Raw genomic sequence first — 12,648 nt, 5'->3', positions numbered from 1 at the left:
CTCAGGTTGGATCCCTGGGTTGGGAAGATCCTCTGTTTGTTCTGCTAACACTCTTGTATTATGTTCTTGCAGAGACTGTAGCTGACCACTTTCTTGATGGGGTCTCTGTGGAAGGAAGTGGACCTGATGGAAGGCAGGAACAGGTTGGAGTGATACAGGAGCCTTCTTGTGCACAGATCTTCTTGGCCACAACTCTGACTCCAGCCACTGCTTTGGCAACCAATTTTGCACAACCTTCAGTTCTCAGCCTGAGCAACCTGACTGTGCCTTACCTTGGGCCCTTACTCCCTTACTCTGAAGTCCTTCCCTGTGTCTTCCGGACCCTTCTACATTTCTTCTCATTAGATTATTGTTATTATTATTAAAAATAGTGTATGTTTATTTGTGGGGAGCATGATTCCCGAGGGAGCAAGGCATCTTATCATTGATCATCTTGCACTCGGGATTCATGAACTTGAGCATCTGACCAGCAGGTGTCTGCTCACCGCACAGCCCTGTCTTCTTGGTCTGGAAATTTCCCAGCTGGTCCTTGGGGGTCACGGGCTTCCACCTCAGGTAGCAGGGCCCAGCATCCTTGGTCACTTTCACATCACCACTGCTGGGGGGTTGACTTCCCCGACAGGCTCTGGGGCCCGGTGTCCAGTTGCAGTCATTTGGCCACCGGCATTTCGATGGTCTGCTTCCCTTGCTCCAGCTTGCTGGCAGCTGCCTGAAGGGTGGAGGAAGTGCTGCCAGCCTCTGTGCTGGGTGTGCCCAGCCAGCTGTTGCCTCCCAACCATTTCTGCTCCCTCTTAGGGGGCGTCTTCTTTACCATAAAGCACACCGAGGAGGTTTCTCCGTTGATGTCACTCTCCTCGCTGCTGTGTTTCCTCTGCTGCTTCTCCTGCAGCATGGGCGCCTTCTTGTCCTCCTGGGGCAGCTTCTCCTTCTGGCGTTCATCACAGCTCATGCTCTGCTTGTCCATGCCCTTGGGGCTCTCCCCCTGCTGGGTGACCTTGGGCTTGCCCTCCAGCTCCTCCTGGGAGTTGCTGTGGCTGGCGGACATGTAGTCCACCTCCTGGCCCTTGAAGTCACCATTATCTCTGACCTCAAAGGCCTCATCATCTGATCCCTTCTTTTTCTTCCGGCCCCCCTTGCTGGATGGCACCTTCTTTTTGACCTTGGGGCCCCAGCCGCCCTCTTCTCCACTGGCCTTGCTGTTGTCGGAGGACATCTCCAGGTCGTCCTCCAGGTCGCGGATGCGCAGCTCAGCAGCTTTTTTGCAGCCTGGCTTTTCTTTCTCCTTGTCATTCTCCTCCTGGTCCTTCCACCACCACTGCTGCTTGATGCTTAAATGGTTCGGGACTGGGTTTCTCCTCTCCCACTCCTCCCAGGCTGTGAGCCTGCGGCCTTTGGACAGTGGCATGAAGTTGTACCAGTTGTGCACCGGGAAGGCCTGAAAGGCTCCATCAGCACACTGGGTGAAGATGTAATAGCGTGTGTGCTCTGTCTCGCCTCCCCTCTTTGTGCCCTTGAACTTCCGGCCCAATTCGCACTCCACCTGAAGCAGCCAGGGCTGGTCCTCGGGCTGGGACTTCTTGAGTACAATGCCGTATTTCTTTCTTAGCGCTTCTTCCCCCATCTTGCCCCTGAACCCCCTGCCAGCTCCCGACTTGGGCATCTCCTCCTCTTGGTAAATTTTCTTGTTGCTCAGGTCGCGTTCCAGCTGGGCCTGATTCCAAGTAGCGAGGTTGACTTTATCAGCTGCATTGAAAGCCATGATATTAAAATTTGGGGCGGTATTTTTGGGAACTCAGACAACATACTCAGTGACATCCTGACTGCTGGGGCCGAGGGCCACCATGGGCGATGGTAAGGGTCCAGTCGGAACCTCGTGCTTTTCGCTTCCTCCGGGGTCTGTGTCCTCCGGTCTCTGGGAAGCCACCCTCGAGGGATCAGGTCTCGGGTCTAGATCAAGGACCCCAAGCCCAGGCAGGGTACCATCGATCCTGAGAAAAGCTATCCGGAGGCGGTGCTGGGTTAGTGGTCAGCCTCGGAAGCCTCCCGTGCCGCGTCTGCACCTGCGCAGGCTCCTAAACCGGAATAGAAACTCTCCAGCAGACCTAGTCCAAACAAGCTACTCCAAGCTGAAGGCAGCACCTTCTGTGCCCGGCGCACTGGCTGCCAGAAATATATATATCCATCCAATCACGAGGATAACGTCATCATGGGATGACCTGGTCATGTTGATAACACAATCACTCCGATGACGTCTCACGAGGATAATCCAATACGTTGATAACCCAGTCATACAGAGTCCTATGTAGCTCTTTTGGTTCGTCCTGACCTCTGGTGGCTCAGAAGGTAAAGAAGCGGCCTGCAATGCGGAAGACCTGGGTTCTACCCTTGGGCTGGCAAGATCCCCTGGAGGCAGACATGGCAACCCACTCCGGTATTCTTGTCAGGAGAATCCCCAAGGACAGAGGAGCCTGGTGGGCTACAATCCATGGGGTCGCAAACAGTCGGACAAGACTGAGTGACTAAGCACAGCCCAGCCCAGTAAATATAGGTTCTCCCCAGGGTCCTCTCTTGGGCTCAATTCTTAATGTACACATTCTCTCCAGACAGTCTTGTCACTCACATTGCTTCAATCTTTACTTTTATTAAGCTACTTCCCAGCTCTCCAACTCTACTCCCATATTTCAGACCCACATTTTCAACAGCTGTCTAGGGACTTGAACAAAGAAATTCAACCAATATTTCAAACTCAGGTAGTTCTTGCCAAAGAATAACTGTTCTTTTGCTGTATGAATGTTGTGGGCTTTATGTATTTAAAGTGTTTTCTATTTTTACTATAATGATTAAGAAAAGCACACACACAACACGACACACTCCTGGGATTCTGAGCAAGAGGAGTTAGTGAGCATCCCTCCACCACGCCACCATCACCCCCAAATTCTCAGTACCTGATTTTGTCCTCCACCTTGCCTCCACCACATACTTCACAATAAATCTATAGATATGCACTTACCAGTAATTAAAGCCAACAATCTTGGTTGTGCATCCCAATTCCTGCCCTCATCTTCCATATTTCTAGCTCATTCCCTTATTAACCAGACTCCACACAAGGACCTAAGGTCCATTTTTCTCAGTCCCTCTTTCCCCAGATGTCCCCTCTTCCCTCCTTGCCAAATTTAATTTCCTCAGCCAATTTTTACAGTTGCTCTCTTTATCACAATCTAATTCCCCTGCCCCTCTTTCACTTCATGATACTCAATTAGAAAAATGAGAAACCAGGTTAAATCCAGCCCTACGCCTCCTCCACACCTGTCTTCATGCACCTGAACCTAACTGGAGAAAAAGATATTAAACTACTGACTGTTTTATCTTTAAACTCATGACCACGAACCTCAAGCACATCTCAACTGTGTGTAGCCAGACAATCATCTGATATATCCTATAATCCTTTCACTCTCCTATAGGTTTGAATGACGATTTCTTCACCTGTTTTCCCCTCACACCTCCAACACCTTCTCTGTCTTCACTCTTTACTTGCAACCTTGCTTCCTGTTTTACTGAGGAAATGAAATTTGTCCAAAAAGAACTGTGCTGAACTTCCACCTACTGCATCTGAGCTGGCATATTCTGTCTTACCTCCTTGACTATGGATAAACCTTCCGTGGTCCTGAGTAAAGCCAATCCCTCACCTCAAAGACATCTCCCCAGTAAATCTACCTCTTTCTCTCTCACAACATCAGATTTTCCCTCTCTACTCTTTCCCATAAACATACAATCGTACTATCATTTCTCCTATTGTTGAAGAAAAACTCTTGGCCCTTCCTTCCCTTCTAGCTACCATCCCATTTCTCTGCTCCCCTTCCTTAAAAAAAAAAAAAGTCACTTGAAGGTATCCTTGTACTCATTGACTCCAGTTCTCTACTGAGTCCACTTCAGTCAGGCTTTGGTCTTTTCAAAGGTCTTGGAACAATATCACCAGTGACTTCCGTGTTGCAAGATCACTGCCTCTTCCTCTTGGAGTTCATTGCCTCTTCCTCCTGGAAATACTCTCTAATAACACACCACAATCTCTCAGTTTTCCTTCTTCCTCACTAGCTACTCCTTCTCGGCCTCCTGCTTCTTCAACTTGTACTTCTTTACTTTGGAGCGCTCCAGGGCACTCTTTCACTTTTCTTTCTATAGAACTCCCTTGGCAATCTCATCTAATGTTAAACATCTTTTTTTAAACAGTCAACATTTTTTAAAAATTGAAATATAGTTGACTTACTAATATTGTGTTCATTTCAGGTGCACAGCAAAGTGATTCAGATTTTTTCCAGATGATTTCCCATTATACATTATTATAGGCTATGGACTACAGTTCCCTGGGCTTTACAGAAAATACTTGTTGCTTGTCTATTTTATGTAAAGTAATTTACATCTGTTAATCCCATGCCCCTAATTTATCCTTCTCTCCCTCCCTTTCCCATTTGGTAACCATAAGTTTGTTCTCTATGTCTGTGAGTCTTTTTCTGTTTTGTATATCAATTCATCTATATTATTTTTAGGTATCATATAATATTTGTCTTTGTCTGACTTTCTTCACTTAGTGTGATGTTCTCTAGGTCCATCCATGTTGCTGCAGATGGCAAAATTTATTTATTTTTGGCTCACTGAGTCTTCGTTGCTGCACGAAGCCTTTCTCTAGTTGTGGAGAGCAGGGGCTACTCTCTAGTCTCAGTGTCTAGGCTTCTCTTTGCAGGGGCTTCTCTTGTTGTGGAGCACAGGATTCAGTAGCTGTGGCATGAGGGGGCTCATTAGCTGTGACTCAAGGGCGAGTGTGTAGGCCTCCGCAGTTGCAGCTTGCAGGCTTTAGAGCGTGGGTTCAGTAGCTGTGGCAGAGGGGCTTAGATGCTCCAAGGCATGTGGAATCTCCCTGGACCAGGGATGGAACCCATGTCCCTTGCACTGGCAGGTGGATTCTTATCTACTGCACCCCAGGGAAGTCCTTATTCTTTTTATGGTTGAGTAATATTCCACTGTATATATATATACTGCATCTTCTTAAACTACTCATTTGTTGACATTGTTAAAATGGCCATACTATCCAAAGCAATCTACAGGTTTAATGAGATCCCTATCATAACACTCATAACATTTTCCACAGAACTAAAACAAAAAATTCTAAAATTTATGTGGAACTACAAAAGACCCAGTATCAAAAGGAATCCTGAGGAAAAAGAACAAAGCTAAAAGCCTAATTATCCCAGACTGAGGACAATATTACAAAACTCTAGCAATCAAAAGAGCAGAATATTGACACAAAAATAGACATACGGATCAATGGCACAGAATAGCGAACCCAGAAATAAACCTACATATGTAGGGTCAATTAATCTTCAACAAACGAGGTAAGAATGTACAATGGAGAAAAGACAGTCTCTTCAGTAAGGGCTTTTGGGAAAGCTAGACAGCTACATGTAAGTCAATGAAGTTAGAACACAACCTCACACCACCTACAAAAATAAATTCAAAATGTTTAAAGACCTAAATATAATACATGACACCATAAAAATCCTAGAAGAGAACATAGGCTGAACAGTCTCTGACATAAATCATACCAATATTTTCTTAGATTGGTTTCCCAAGGCAAAAATAAACAAGTGATATCTTATCAAACTTAAAAGCTTTTGCACAGCAAAGGAAACCATCAACAAAATGGAAAAAAAGGCCTATAGAATGAAATAAAATATTTCCAAATGATGCAACTGACAAAGGGTTAACATTCAAAACATACAAACAGCTCATACAACTTAATATATATTTTAAAAACTCACTCAAAAAATGGACAGAAGACCTAAATAGACATCTCTCCAAAGAAGACAAACAGATGACCAACAGGCACATGAAATTAGTGATGCTCAACGTCACTAATCGGAGAAGGCAATGGCACCCCACTCCAGTACTCTTGCCTGGAAAATCCCATGCGCGGAGGAACCTGGTAGGCCACAGTCCATGGGGTCGCGAAGAGTCGGACACGACTGAGCGACTTCACCTTCACTTTTCACTTTCATGCATTGGAGAAGGAAATGGTAACCCACTCCAGTGTTCTTGCCTGGAGAATCCCAGGGACGGGGGAGCCTGGTGGGCTGCTGTCTATGGGGTCGCACAGAGTCGGACACAACTGAAGTGACTTAGCAGTAGCAACATCACTAATTGTTAGAGAAATGCAAATGAAAACCACAATGAGGCAATACCTCACACCAGTCAGAATGGCCATCATTAAAAAGTCTATAAATAATAAACGTTTTTTGTCCGTCTAGTCCAGGCTATGGTTTTTCCAGTGGTCATGTATGGATGTGAGAGTTGGACTGTGAAGAAAGCTGAGCGCCGAAGAATTGATGCTTTTGAACTGTGGTGTTGGAGAAGACTCTTGAGAGTCCCTTGGACTGCAAGGAGATCCAATCAGTCCATTCTAAAGGAGATCAGCCCTGGGATTTCTTTGGAAGGAATGATGCTGAAGCTGAAACTCCAGTACTTTGGCCTCATGTGAAGAGTTGACTCATTGGCAAAGACTCTGATGCTGGGAGGGATTGGGGGCAGGAGGAAAAGGGGATGACAGAGGATGAGATGGCTGGATGGCATCACTGACTCGATGGACGTGAATCTGAGTGAACTCTGGGCATTGGTGATGGACAGGGAGGCCTGGCGTGCTGCAATTCATGGGGTTGCAAAGAGTCAGACACGACTGAGTGACTGAACTGAACTGAACTGAACTGAAAACATATGTGAAGAAAAGGGAACACTCCTACACTGTGGGTGGGAATGTAAATTGAGGAAGCCATTGTGGAAAACAGTATGGAGGTTCCTTCCGAAACTAAAACTAGAGCTACCATATCATCCAGCAACCCCACTCCTGGCCATATATCCGGAAAAGGTGAAAACTCTAATCTGAAAAGACACATGCTCCCCAGTGTTCACAGCACCATTATTTACAGTAGCCAAGACATGGAAGCAAACAGAGGCTCCATCAACAAATGAATGGATACCACCATGTGCGGTATCACATGGCACGCAAACATGTAAAGACAGGGAAAGGTGTTCCATATAGCACATGCCTACACTTTCAACATTACGTTATGTAGGATGTGACACTTCAGCTCCGGGTAAGGGCAGAATCTTCGGTTGCAGCCTCACCCAGAAGTCCTACTTCGAACCACAGGCAGATGCTCCTTCAGTCCTAAGACCTAACCACATCAGGGCGCATCTGGGCCAGGAGTAATGGTCAGGATCACATCTGCCTCCTGATGGTTCTTATACCCATAGACCAACCATCTTCTTTCCTTTCCCAAGGAGGCTCCTTTTCTTTTAAACATTTAAAACTCTAACAGAAGAGATTTCTAATTAAAATTAGCAGATTAAACATCTCTGTTTATTTCCATTCCCTCCCACATCCTTTCTAAAATTCAAGTGAAGGATTTGTTTTTAATGGATAAACCTACAGCTACAAGAGAATGAGAAAGAAGGTCCATCAGCCAATAAGAGATTTTGACAAAATTCTGGAAGACAGGAAGGAGTGACAACTAAAGTCCAGAATAAAGGAAGCTGCAGATTTGAATATTGGCGCAGAGAAAAAATACCGAAAAGAGTTGTGTCGCCCTACAGAATGTCAGAGAGGTTCAGTTCTCTAAGGAATCAAGTAGAGTAGTACAGCAGACGGCAAGTAGGGTTGAAAACACGGTGGCTAATTAAAAGTCTGTGTAGAATTTAAACAACCCCTCCATTCTGCCCTTCCTCCATTTCCCCTCTGGTCAAAAGAGACTTCCACCCTTCAGTGAGGAGAATAGAATTTCCTTCCCTAGAGAAACGAGTGGCCCAGAAAATAGAATTGCACCTTATGGAATTAGAGGCCCCCAGCATAACAGCAGGCTCCCACACAATCACCCCAAAGCAAAGCCCATCCCCACCCCAACATTCACTTAGGGCTCCTCATATCCTTTTTGTGCCATGCTCTTAAATACGAGCAGTTAATTGAGAATCACTGGAAAACTGAGGAATGCTTCCAAAAGAAATAAAATCAGGATTTAAAAAATGACTCTACAGAGTTCACATGGGATAATGATAGATTCTTACATCCAGATCTCTTCATACAACCACTAAAACCCATACAAATTAACAAGGAGAGCAACTCAAATCACATAAAATCTGTATCTACATTGTGACTACAAGGCAGAGATTACACAAACTTTAATTTACATGTAAAAAGATAACTAGACATATGATATCAGCAAAGCTGGCTCCAGAGCTCACTTCAGAGCAGAAAATCAGGTGAAGACTGAAGGGAAGAAGGATGGGGTCAGGGGAATCCTAGCAGTGGGAGAACATGGATAAAAGTCATCACTTTGAGAAGACAGGGTCTCATCTTGAGCGGAAGAATGCTGAGAATGATTCTCCAGCTCCAGCCGCAAATGCAGGAGCCATTGCAATGCTCATGCCCAAGACAGACCTGCTTGCCATCTACGAACTCCTTTTTAGGGAGGGGTTGGTGGTGCCAAGTAGGATGTCCACAGGCCTGAACTCCCCAAGCTGGCAGAAAAGAATGTGCCTAGTCTTCACGTGATGAAGACCTTGCAGTCTCACATCACCAGCCTACAGGAAGGGACAGTTAGCCTGGAGACAAGCCTACTGATACCTTACCAGCAAGGTATCCAGTATTCCTATGATTTCCTCCATCTGCCCCTGAGACATGCCTACCACCCTGCACTGCAGCTGTCCTGAGACTGGCCGTAGCCCAAAGGTCTGGAGGGAGAAAACCTGCAAGATTCACACGAGGGGAAGCTGACAGAGATGCCTACAGACCAACTGCTGTGCCCTCTGGTGCCTACAGGAGCCCCGTGGCCAGGCTGAGTCAGCAACCAAATTCCAATTAATAGATGTGTTTGGCCATGGATGTGGTAGGCCATCTCAGTAAAGCTGGAAGAGATTGTTTAGTGTTGATGAAACCTCCAGGCAGACCTACAGAAAGGAAGGGGGTGGGAGAGAGAGAAAGAAAGGATGGAGGAGGGAGAGAGGAAGACTGAGAGTAGGCCTGCCAGCTGGCAGGCCAGGGCATTAGCTACCGAGTACTCTAGGAGAGACCCCAAAAGGCTCAGGACCAAAAGTAACAGTCTCTGAAGGGGGAGAAGAAGCCAGCTTAAAAGTGGGAGGCATTACTTGGAGACTAGGAAATGAAAGAAAATGGTGGACAGGAGAAGCCCTACAGAAACGAAAGAAAATCACAGAATCAGAAGACACACCAACCTCTCCTCACAACAGCACAAACGATTAAAGAAATCTCACTCCGCTTATCTATAGAAGAGGGCGTTCCGGAACTAAGAATCTTAGTAAACCACCAAGTCCTTTTCTTCTCTCCCAAAACAAACACCTGTCATTAGCAGACCAGGAAAATTCAACACACTGTTATATAAACAAATCACAGGTAGCAGGTACACTAAGCCACAATGAGAAGAAAATAATAAGTGAGAGTACAAGTATCTTCAGATGATGGTTTTATTCACCTCCAAACCAAAAACAGATGAAAATTGTGACGCAATATCCAACACTAAATATTACCAAATAGGCACTTGAAAATATAAAACACCAAAATTCAAATTTTCTGGATGGGAAATAGGCAAAAATCAAGATGTGTAATGAGCTGATCAAACTCAGAAAAGAGAAGGAAAAAAAATAAGTTATGTATAGACATTAACTCAATATGTTGTACATCTGAAGCTAATATAATGTTATGAGTCAACTATACCTCAATAAAATCTTTGTTTTTCAATTTAAATATTACAGAAATAAAGATTAAATCACAAGATGCCCAAAGGAGAATAGATGCAACTGCAACTAAAAATATAATAAGGGATATAGCCAAGAGAAAAAAAGTGAATAAAGGGATAAAATGATCAGAGAAAACGTGATCACTGTAGAGAACAGGCAAAAAAGGCATATACATATATCTGGGCTTCCCCAGTGGCTCAGCGGTTACAGAATCCACCTGCAATGCAGAAGACGCAGGTGACTCGGATTCAGACTTGATCCCTGGGTCGGGAAGATCCCCTGGAGGAGGCATGGCAACCCACTCCAGTATTCTTGCCTGGAGAATCCCATGGACAGAGGAGCCTGGCAGTCCATAGCGTTGCAAAGAGTTGGACATGATTGAAGCGACTGAGCACGCACACACACACACACACACAACTGGATTTGCTGAAAAAGCAAAACAAAACAATGGAATGGAAATAATATTTAAAACTGTAGTCCACTAATGACTATAGTAATGATTATACAACTGTGTATTACTTGTCAAAACTCATGAAACCATACACTTGAAAGTGAATTTTATTTTATATAAATTATACCCATACAAAGTAGATTATAAATTAAATAAATATGACATGCTTAACCCAAAAGTTATAATCCCAGAATACTTTCTGGAAATAAAAATAACCTAAATCTACATGTCAAACGCGTCTGTGTATGTACATAGGAAAACTGACCAGAATAGTCAACTCTGAGACATATCAGGGTAAAACTATAATAGAAGTAAAGAAAAAAATTCTGTTGGCAAATTTTCCAAATCAAATACAAAGTAATAAAAATCAAGTTGTCATCCTATTGGATAATCACTATTACAAAACTAAAATAGTGAAAGAATGCATAACTGACAATTTAACAGAAAGAAAAAGAAATTATAGAAGATATTTTATTAATCCAAAAGTACCCAAAAAGGAAGAAAAAGGGGAATATAAAACAGGTTTGTTCATCCAATTTACCAGAGTGAAAAGAAGAAATTAAAAAATTGTGGCATTAAAAAAAAATGTATTTGGCATTTAAAACTTTCCAACAGTTCTGGCTATGACAGGGTAACTGGCACTGGACTAGCCCTCCTGCCATGAGTAATTACAAAACTAGACAAAAAGTATAAAGAAATCTTTTTTAGATACTGGGACAACCAGTGATACAGAACGGTGATCCCTAAGAGAGGAAAAGCCCATGTGAGCTCCACAATTACCTGGCTTTCTTCCTGGAGACATTTTCTAGACCACAGGACAGAGAGGTAGAGCCCAGGCAAGAACAGTGGGTCATTGAGCTGAGGAGGCAGAAATTAGAGTCTAGGGCTGTTGAAACAGCTGAAATCTGTGAGACCGGGTACTGAAAAGGAGAGAGCTGTAAGAGAAGGAGCTTTGGAAATCTGTGTAGGGGTCCCCTCAAGGGTTTGACTGAGTACTCAGCTGAGCATAGGGAAATGAGAGTCTGCAAAGCCTGGCAGAGAACAGCTATTGAGAAGTTGGGAGCTGCTCAGACATTCCAGAGGTCTCACAGGACTGGGAGATGTAGCAGTTCCACCAGTCAGAGAGGCTAAACAACATGCAATTCAATCAAGGCCTCAGAAAGGCCACGCCTTAGGAGTAGGGTTAGTCTAGCCCTAAGGAAGGAATCCTCCAGACCGGTCCTAATAAAGCTTAAAACAAGCCTTGAAGAAAAAAACCAAATTGATTCACCAGTAAATCAACTGCCTGCTAAAACAAACCTCAACAACCTTTAAAGGAAAGCCACATGATTTCCACCACGTAGCATGTACAAAGTACAGCTTGATGGTCAAATCATTAGACAGGTAAAGTAGTAGCAAGATGCGATTAAAAATCAAGGGAAAAAACAATTAAAAAAAAAACTCAAACAGGGTAAGAGGTGTTGGAATTGACAGACTTTTAAAAAGCCATTAAAAAATTGTTCAAGGATTTAAAGGGGAAAACCGAACATAGTGAGTGAACAATTGGAGAAATTCAGTAGATAAAGGCAAACTATTTAAAAGCATCAAATGGAAACTTTAGAATGGAAGAAAACAATATCAGAAATAAAAATTTGCCAAATGTGTCAAAGAACAGATTAGATGCTGCAGGGGAAAAAATCAGTTAACTCAAGTTGAGTTAACTTGCCTTCAAAGGCAAGGCAATAGACTCACCAAAGTGAATCACAGGGAGAAAGAAAGCAAAAATCGATCAGCACCTTAGTGACCTATAGAACAATATTAGGCAGTTTAACAGGTGTAACTGAAGTCTCAGGAGATGTGAGATATTATAGCATGAAAAAATATATTTGAAAAAATAAGGCTGAAACATTTCAAACGTCTCAGATTTAATGAGAAAATATCATCCCACAGATCTAAAGAAGCTAAAAAAATAAGCTAAATAGAAAAATCTTAAAAGCAGAGAAAAATAAAACATGGAATGTACAAAAGTTTTTTCAAATGATGAAACATTGACTTAGAGAGAATGCAAACCAGAAGACAATGGAACAACATCTTTAAAATACAGAAGGGGAAGAAACTGCTAACCTATAACGACAATTCACTCGGTGAAAATATCCTCCAGCAGTAAAGACAACCAATAAAAGGGCCAGGAACTCCTTGGAGAAATAGCTGGTTCCAGGACTAGGACATGGAAAGCACAAGATGAACCCGGAACATCTTACAGAGCCAGGAAGTGCTGACGAAAGTGGAGAGGATGGTTAAGTTTGAAAATCACTGCTTTTCACCACTTTGCACTCATCACAGTGAAAAACTGACTCAGGACAACTGGTACAAAATCTGTGGGGGGAAATCTGATAAGGAGCAGGATATTTACAAGGTCT

General features: G+C 43.7%; 1 pseudogene; it reads right to left on the bottom strand.

Annotated features, from left to right (window-relative positions):
- Nucleotides 1-378: 378 nt before the first annotated feature.
- LOC120881798 lies at nucleotides 379-1,843 on the bottom strand (annotated as a pseudogene).
- Nucleotides 1,844-12,648: the final 10,805 nt, after the last annotated feature.

This window comes from Oryx dammah, unplaced genomic scaffold (assembly GCF_014754425.2).
Source record: "Oryx dammah isolate SB20612 unplaced genomic scaffold, SCBI_Odam_1.1 HiC_scaffold_2, whole genome shotgun sequence".
Lineage (NCBI taxonomy): Eukaryota > Metazoa > Chordata > Mammalia > Artiodactyla > Bovidae > Oryx > Oryx dammah.
The sequence above is the reverse complement of the archived record's forward strand: the minus strand, read 5'-3'. Positions and strand labels throughout refer to the sequence as shown.